The following is a 6000-nucleotide window of genomic DNA, read 5'->3' on the forward strand; positions in this document are numbered from 1 at the left end:
TTAAATTTCTGAGCTGCCGTCAGTCTCGAGAGTGTTCAGTGCAGTAAAAAGAAATGTCTCCAGCTGCAGGCTTCTAACAGGTTAGGTATAAAGGAAGAGAAGATGTATCCTCTGTCATTTGTAGATGCACCATTCTTAACAGGAGAAAAAAGAAAGGCAGTAAACAGAAAGCAAAATGCCTGAAATGGGACCAGGTAGGTGCTGGGGACTTCTGAAAAATCAGGCCATCATACTTAGGCAAACATGTGGAAATTGGAAAGCCTTTTTTTAATCAACTCATCCAAGCAACTTGAAGCAAAGTCCACCAGAACACTTCTGTCGGTATGTTCAATTTTGTTGCACTGTTGATAATACTAGAATATTTTCATACACATATGTGTGTGTACTATTACATTCCCATATTAGAATGGAATAGAATGTATCTACGAAATGAGGTGATTTTGTAAGACTCAACCTCCCTTTATTTAAAAAATAAAGTCAATCTGAATATGCGTCTTAAACAGGCAAGAGCTTAACAGTGCCGGAGGGCAGCTTAAAACTACTCACAACTTTTAAATGGTTGGGTTTGACAATGCTGTGGATATATTTATTCTCTGAATGTGGACTGGATAATATTATACGCGCATTTATCACAGTTGGATTATTTTCAACTGCTCAGCCTTTCTTGTTTGTTGATTGTATCTTTGGTTCCAGCATTGAGGACATTCAAACTGAATCCTTCTCAATCCCTATATTTTAAATTTAATTACTTTTAAGCTTCCAAAGTAGTTATCTCTGACTTAGGTATTATGTTAACACTGCAAATACTAAATAATCATCTAAAGGGAAAAGGTGACTCTTCTAATTTTCCCAAAGGTCCTAATCCTCCCATGGGATCGTGTTGCAACACTTAGCTAACATGCTCTAGTTGGCATCGGAGGAGCTTCGCGCAGGAGCGAGGTCTGAGAGAAGCCTCCTTCAGGAGGGCATCCTTAAAAACACCCTGACTTGATTCTGCTGCTGCCGGGTGTTTTTGTCGGGACTTCATCAGTACTGGTGGTTTGCACCGATGCAAACTTCAAGGACTTGGCAATAAGGCAAAATGAAAACTGCAAAGTACTGCTGGCATTGACCTGCTGCAGGACTGTACTTTGGGTTTATTTGCCATAAACAAGAAGAAATATTTACTTAAGGCCTGCATCTCACAGGCTGTTGCTATTTCCTTGAGAGCTCAAACAGAGCCTCATCAGAGGCCACCTTGTTGAAACCTACTCACACAATCTTTGTTTCAAAGCAGTGCTTACTGGAGCTCAGTTTCTGCCATACTCTACGAAATTGCAGTCTCTGGTAAAATTAAGAAAAGGATGATTCATACACCTGGAGAAGGAATTGGGTATTCAAGTCACTTGTCAGGCTGGCAGCTTTAAATTATATAACAGGAAGCTTTCTATTCATATGTAATGTAACTGAATCACCACTTCTTTATTGATAATTCATTATATGTTGCTACTATCACTCTGCAGCTCTGAAATGCTTTTTGCTATAATGATTTTATACCATACTAGTATAATGGCCTTCTGACTGTGTCAATCAGCACTACTTGCGTGTACAATAATATTATTCTGCAATCTGTCTTGGGAGAATGCTTAAAAGCTTTCTCTCATTTTCTCCATTTAACTCATGTATTATCTGAGTTTTTACATTAAATGGCCATACTTAATATCCCATGACATGTCACCTATTTTCTGGGGAGGATACTGATACAGTACTTACCAATTCCAGAATCCATACTAATCAAATGGCACCTGCCCACTTCAGCCAGGAGCAGCTAGTTCAGTGCATCAGCATTTAATCTGCAGGGAGAACTTATGAGAAGGAACAAAAACAATGTGAACTGCAGTTGGCTAAATGCGGGCACGGTTGATGCAATTTGTTTTGTAAAGAGGAATTTGAAGATACTGAAGTCAAACTGAGGTACAGGGGTCAATTTACGTACAGATTTCTTGCCAGGACTCAGCCCACACTGGTAGCACATTGACAAAGACAAGGCCACAAGGCCTAATCCAGCAAATCTAGATGTGATTTCTGAACGCACTTTGGGGTAGGGGGTTTGCTGAGTGGAAATGTAAAGCGCGAATGTAGCAAACCCAAGGTGTTAGGTCAGACTTACAGAGAACTCAGGCCCAGTGCATAGTTGTAGCTTTGCACTGAAAGAGTGCTTGGAAGTCGCAAATAGTTAGTGTAAACCTCATCCACCATCAGGTTGATGTCCTGGGAATTTTAACACTTGAAATGTCAGATGCTGAATGCAAAATCAGACATTGGAATCAGTGCCAGGGCATGCAAGTAACCTGTTACAGATGGACATTGCCCTTAAAAATAATGGATGCACTTCAATATTATTTGTTGTTTGATTCACTCAGTTCTATGGTACAGCTAATCCCTAGGTTAAGGGATAAAAGACAGTTTACCAAAATTTAATGTTTCAAGGGGCCAAGTTTCCATTTACCACTTGCTTCTCTTACAGTCCTATCCACTCAGCACAAGAAGTTCAGGCAACGTTAATGCAGCAAGCCTGCACTCTCCAGCTACAGGCAGAATTAATTTGCTCAGGCACACAAGAAGAATGGCAAGGTACAAAAGAAGTGGTTTAATTAGGCCACAGCCTTATTAACTCGTGAGACAATAAATTGCACAGTTCACATTGTCGTTCTCTCTTCGGTCTGTTTTTAAGCCATCTCTCCCTGGGAGTTGGATGTTCCTCCCAGGGAAACTTGCAGCTGTAAATGGAGGAGACTCAATTGTAGAACTGACAGTAGGGTGCTGGAGAAGCTCCTAAACAGTCAGGCTTAAGTGTTTGGGGGACTTGTGAAGGAGAATATACGTATAAATGCATAGGTAAAAGGCTTTTGTTGCTCTTACTGACAAAATTGGCACCCACTTGGGTCCTGCACTACTGTCTGCAGCAGTACATTGGCAAAAAGATGAGCAGTTTGCTGTGCTGGTGTACATTTGGGGGAAATAAGTCTGTAGACAAACTGTATAGGTCCATGTATGGAAGTTGAGAAATTGGGATAGAAACTTCTCATTGCTGTAGTTTTCTTTTGCTGTTGCTTTCTCCACTGCATTAACTTGCTAGTTTTGCTTTTCTAGCCTCTCACAGGCTTTCAGAAGCTCTCAGCATGTAGGGCTCAGTGGCATAGGTGCATACCTTGTTCTCATCTGGCTTTGTGTTTTGACATGAGTGCAAAATTCGACCTAAATGACTTGGATTTCCTCTGGCAGTAGCAATGGCAACACTGACTACGGGCAGCTGCACTGCAGCCTCGCGGTGCTTTGCAGCAGCAAGCACACGGCGTTGCGCTGTAACCCTGAAACTGGAGTAAGTGATTTGTACAGTCTCAGAAAGCTGTGGTGGCAGCGAGACCAAAGTATAAAGGTTAGTGGGTGCTGGGGAGCCTGTCGTGATGGGTGCCCACCTCCATCTGCGATGTTCAGACCTCCTTGAGGCCACTGCTGTTATTCTGCCCTGTGCCGGGAGGAGGTGGGACCTGCCAGCGCCACGCCGGCATCCTGCACCCTCCCAGACATACAGCAAGTACCTCGCGCTTCTGAAGTGCACCATAATTATTCATTTTACGGTTTTGTTGTAGCACACAGCGTGGGCCTGATTGCCTTAATATCGGTATAACTAATAACCCAAAGAGGGGACAATGTTTGCTTGTAGACATGCTAAACTTAAAAACATGAAATAGGGGCTGAGGGACGCTGGGCAGAAAGTTCTTAGGGAAAAAAAAAGATTTTTTTTCTGTGTGTATGTTTATTTTGTAGTTTGATAGAAATAAACAGTTACTATGGCAACTGTCGTATCACCGGCGACACGCAGAGCAAGGAAGATGCCGTGTACTTACCGATTAGTGGAGTGAGTTTGGGTGTTTCTTTAAAGAGACATCATTTTCCCTGCTTTGTTTTCCCTGAATGTGGTGCATCTTGACTTGGCCTTCAAGGAAAGTTAGGTTTTGCTCCTGCACATCCTTTTGGCAGCTGTGTCTATCCAAGACTAGCTGCCACTAGTCTAAGACTAACGATAGACTAAGGCTGCCTATATCTAAAGCTAGCTATAGACTTGGCTGTGGCTGCAAGGTGCTGCACCCTCCCTCCTCCTGGTGTCCTCCGAAGGCGCTAGGTAAGCGTTACTACCCTACAATTTTTTTTCCCTATTTTTGATACTTGAGGAGGCTGGCTTTTTGTTTCAGTGTTTTCTAAGTCAGTGAGGAGTGGAAGCAGAGTCCCTGGTTTCCGGCCCCATGTCCTGGCTGCTGCTCAGTTCCCCCACTTTGTGTGCTGAACTCCTCTTGTGTTCCTTTTTAGTACTTTTGTGAGAACGTTGTTAGTATGGTCTTGAAAAAGCAAATGGTGTATGGTTTTTTGTTTGTTTGTTTTTTTGTTTTTTTTTGAAAGGACCTGGAAGCATGGCACTGTAGCTCTCATGCATGGACAAATTATAATTACCAGTATTCCATGTTTTGAAGGTGTTTTATTTTCTTGTGGGAAGAATTGGACCTTTTGGTTGCTCTGCAGGTAGTCTGTGTCGTGTGTCAAACCCTCCTGCTGCAGGGTAGTTCTGAGTGCTATGTTTACTCTGCATTCATGTGTTATTGTGTTATCTAATTTTCATATATACACATGCACACACATGCACATCTACTTTACATTTTTTGCATTCATATTTATTTGTATGTATATTTTATACAAATATATGTATAAGGACACATTATTTCCACCACTGCATATAGTACATAAGACCATTGACTGTGCTTTTTTTCTTCCCTCCAGAGTGTGTTGGCACCTGTGAATTTTATTTATGTAATTGTGTTCTTTGCCAGAGACAACTTCTACCTGGATAATTTTTACTCTCTAGCACCACATCCACAGAAGGTTGTGCTTCAAAGCTGACGTGTTCCCCCTCCCTGAAGAAGAAATGTAGTGCTGCGATTTGTCTTTTTAACTAAGCTACATGGGGCTGGGTAGCATGGAAGAAAAAAAAAAAAAAAGCGTTGTCCTTGTCACCTGCCATTTTTCTAGCCGACTTGACACCCCCAGGCTTCCCAACAGCTCTTTCCAGCAGGAGCTGTCTCGGAGCTCTTAGCATCACCAAATAATTGAGGTTGTCACATCTCTTGTTCATTGTTTTTTCCAGGCCTGGAAAAAATGCAAATATTTCATTGTAGTCATTAATTTTCCCATCCTTTTCTTCAAGCATCTCATTGGTTTGATCTGATGAAAAGGGCTGAAGGCATTATTGCAAACACAGTGGCATCCAGGTTCTGCCTATAGTGGGGAAGAATCTCATCAGATAAAGTCTCAGGGAGGTCATCAATCACAGTTGCTGACAACCATTTTGCCTTCGTTTGTTACAGATGTGAACATGCTTAATTATTTGTAGTGTAATTAGTTCATGAAATGTCAGGAAATGTCAAACTGTGTTCACAGCACAGATTTTTGCAGCAAAGAGCAATGAGAGCAAGTGTCAGTGGGAGACGTGGAGGACTGATGGGGGGAACTGTTTCTGCAGGCAAATGAGGGAAATGGCTTGGGGGACAAATGAGGGTCAAAATATTAAGATTAAAGTTTTGAGACAGAGACCTTCAGGAGAGCCAAGTAAAGTGGAACGTGAATGTTGTCACCATGTGGCAGCATTTTAAGAACATGTCTGGAGCGGGAGGAGGGAAGGTAAATCAACATTTACACCTTTTTTTTTTTAATTTGATTTTTGTAAACATCAGCCTTTGACAGCAGATCTTAAGCAAGAGGAATTTCAGCAAAATTCTACCCCCAACTCAGTCATCTTGTGACTGATAAGGCAACTTGACAGGAGAGAGGGAAATTCTAACAAAAGGAGATTTTTACCACTTTCCACACTTCTTAATTTTAAAATGCTAAAATTTACATTGGACATTTACATGTATGTTGAAAAGTCCAATGATTATGGAGAAATTATCAAAAAATATATATATTTTT

The 6000-nt window shown here is 41.5% G+C and overlaps 1 long non-coding RNA gene across 1 annotated transcript in view; it reads left to right on the forward strand.

The window, feature by feature from the left end:
- LOC137861897 (uncharacterized) overlaps window positions 1-6000 on the forward strand; it is a 32327-nt gene that overhangs the window by 21730 nt on the left and 4597 nt on the right. The gene's annotated exons all lie outside the window — the stretch shown is intronic.

This window comes from Anas acuta, chromosome 10, assembly GCF_963932015.1.
Source record: "Anas acuta chromosome 10, bAnaAcu1.1, whole genome shotgun sequence".
Taxonomy (NCBI): domain Eukaryota; kingdom Metazoa; phylum Chordata; class Aves; order Anseriformes; family Anatidae; genus Anas; species Anas acuta.